Below are 3,638 nucleotides of genomic sequence, written 5' to 3'. Positions count from 1 at the left end.
GGTGATAATAAATAGTTGAATGAATAAATAATAAATTAATAAATAAATAAATAACGAATGATTAAATATTTTTTTGGCATATAATTAAATAAATAATGTTCTCGCAATCGAACGATGAAGTAATAAATATTTTCCATAAATACTTATAGAGACAAAATCAAGTTCGTCGCGATAATAAGTCTCGATGAGGTTGAGGACGTTGTATAGGTGGGCTGATTCGATGCTTCTTCTTCGCTCGATGATCCTCCCGTCGACGATACCGATTCAACGTTCCTCCTGTCGCTCTCCTTGTTTCCCGTGTCGTTTATTTTAACGCGAGGCGTCAATCCTGCCCAGTTTTCTTGGCATCTTCTAAGACGGAACTGTCGTCGCGTCAAGACGAAAAATGAACAGTTCTTCATTCTTACCATCTTTCTCCAGTATTGCTGCGTAAGAACGATCCGTACAATTTATCACCGTGTCATTCTTCATGCTACCCATTTTAAACGAACACAATTTTGAAACACCATTTCTCTTTTCAAGAATCTGTCTTGCCGAGAATAGGGGTTTGCAGTTCGAACACCTTGCGAGAATGGCGAATACTGCCGCGATTACGAGAAGAGTTTTCAAGCCAGCCATTTTCTTCTGAGCTCCTTCAAAGGTTCGCGCTGGTGCTTCAAATTCTTTGTTCAATATTCTTGTATATTTTGTTTTATGAGCGTTTCAGAAACGTTACGGAGTTCAAGCTGACAAGTCGGAAGAATCGATTACCGGCTCCTTTTATGTGATAACCTCGGTTGTGAACTCCTTGCTTCAAACTGATTTCTTGCCTGTTTTTCCCGCCGGTTATATGCTTCGACCACGTGCAGGAATCCCCACTCTTTTCACTGAGCGCGTGCCATAGCTGCATTATTGTGGTTACAACTTGATCCCATACTGAGTCACTACCTCTGGAGTTTAATTATAAAATTGAATACGTCATTGGTAATACGTCGGTAGACTTTCCTCGTTTTACACGAGTCTGGGCACCCGACTCCTTCGCCGCATGGTCCACCACCAGCACACGTTACCAGCATTCCACACATTTTCTTACTTCTCTAACATCCTTGTTTCGTAATCTTTGTATGACTGTCATTCGACGCAAAGTCTTCGAGCCCGGAGAGTTTCGATAATGAATCGAACTTTGTACCTTCATATCATGTAATTGATTTCAAATCGGAGGTGTGATAAATACGGACAAGGCACTGACCTCTTGCAGTCATAACCTGAGCTCTCCAGGAGCCAAAATGTCTGGCAGAATTTCGTTGAACGCTGCTTTTCGTCGACTTTGACTCGAAACGTATCAATGAAAAAAACTGCTCTGATAAACGTAATTCCTCTAGTTATTGACAATTGGGCTTCATCGCAGTTGAAATTTGAGAATTCAGATCTCTCTGTATCCTCAGGGGATGATATTACTATTACTGTTGATAGCCAAACGCGGCACGGTTGCGAATCATTGGCAGCCGCAGTTCGAATCGAAAGTTTAACGAGGCGAAACACCTCCAACAATATTATTCGCGCCAACGAAGTTCAACGCGGATGAAAAGATTTCATTAGTCGAATGTTCGATATGCTTAGAGTCTAATGATTTTGATTCGACTACGGTGTTTTCGAGCTCGTTTCGCTCGCCATAAAAATCTCCAGAGATCGCAGGGAGACAGGAATTTCAAAAGTAGTTGAGAACAGATTTGCGTAAGAACGGCAGAACATGCGTTGGTCAACATTCGATTTTTTACATTAATACTACACTACGATGTAAGATTTCTCGGAAGTTTCTCACATGATTTGCGGATATCTGGTCAATAAGCAGAATCAATCCAAAAATACCAGAGCTGATCAACGACAACTTTGCACTTTGTAACTATTTAAAAACCTTCTTTCACCTTGTCGAGATTTTATACAATTAATTTACGCAATTCGAATTCATTTCGTCACCACTCGACCCTACATATAAAACAAACCTTCGTGTAGGAATTGAAAACTGCTATATCGTACGAAGAGAAACACGGTATAAGGGGATACAAGAACGGAAATCGTTAAGGTGGTTGGACAACGCACCTGGTTGATTGGTGGTATTACTTAGTTCATAATTTATATCCGAATCAATCTAAAAGTACCAAAGACAACACGCATCGCGAAGAGGCAACTGGTGTGACCTTATCTTTTTTCTTCTCTTTTCGTCATAAAGTTTCAGTCCTTGCTTTCAACCGCACCGCAATATTCCACCTCATAATCTGTATAGTTATAGTGTACATCAGGGTCGGATTTAAAGATGTAGAGGCCGGTAATTATTTTCAAAATATTGATGAAATATCATCAATAATTTTGGTAAAATGCCAAGTACGGATAACTTTGATAAGCCCTTTTGTCTCATCGTATTTCGTAGCCTATTTTTAATAATCTTAATTTTGGAAAATGAGCGCTATCCAGTGCAATTCGATACCATCAAGACTAAGTGAATTCTCAATGTAATATCAATGTTTAGAAAAGTATCTCTGAAATTTTGATTTTCAATAATTTAATAATAGAATAGCTCCTTAAATTGGTCTTTTTAGGACAGTCCTTTGCGAATAAATCGATACAAACTGAACTAGTAAAAAAAAAATTTTTCTATCGGAAGAGTGATTTTTATCGCATTTTGTATACGGTTTGTTATCAAGTTTTACCTAAAAATTTATATTCCAAAAGCCCCGGGATTTGAGTCCCTGTTACCCTCCCCCTAAATCCGGCCCTGGTGTACATTCCAAAACAATCAACCATAACACCGCTGATCGTTAATATCACGTTTTGTACCAAATTAGAATAACTCGTATTCATAACCGGTTTTTCACATTGTATAAAATCGTATTTATAGCCTTCAGACACTATATAGCTTAGGTTCTCCATACACCATATACACTACAAGAAGACGCAAGCGATACTAAATGCAAATACGTCTACGTCAAATTTACCCGCATCTTTATACCCACGTGTGAGCGTGAAAAATTTTACCTACGCACGAGGAATCTTCAAGAGGGAGTGACTCGGACGTCTACCTACGCAAAAAGATTCAGTGCTCGTTTTAACTTACGCGCGTTATGGGAATGCCGTTGTCTTTAGACGTCTGTAGATAATGATTTTCAAGCGAAAAAAAAAAAACTAGGATATTATTAACCTGTGCATCATCAGTCTAGTACGTAACATAATCTGCTTATACAGTTTATTACTCAACTCACAATCTAATTTCTGCTGTGTAATTATTTTTTATCGTTAGAGGTTAGGTTTCATTTCGTATCATGTATGCGCGTCATTCTTACGAAATTAATTATACAGATTCGTAATGATAATTGATTGATAGGTATTGCCAAATTGAACATAAGAAATCTGATTAATTTTAGTGTCATTAAATTCCGGACAACCTTGTATACCGTGTGTCCATGAGGAAAGTGCGCATCTTGAGCACGTGCGTCACTAGCTCAAATTTTATTGGCCTACAATTATCGCGCCTGATTGACCAGCCGACGTAATACCAATCACGAATGTTAGAATAGTGGTAAATCGGTTTAGTCCTTCTAGAATTGCAAGCGAACATACGTCATAAGGACTTTCAGTCTTATACCTATATATACCGATAAATA

The sequence above is a fragment of the Diprion similis genome, chromosome 10, assembly GCF_021155765.1.
Source record: "Diprion similis isolate iyDipSimi1 chromosome 10, iyDipSimi1.1, whole genome shotgun sequence".
NCBI lineage: Eukaryota > Metazoa > Arthropoda > Insecta > Hymenoptera > Diprionidae > Diprion > Diprion similis.
Note: the sequence above shows the minus strand (reverse complement) of the source record.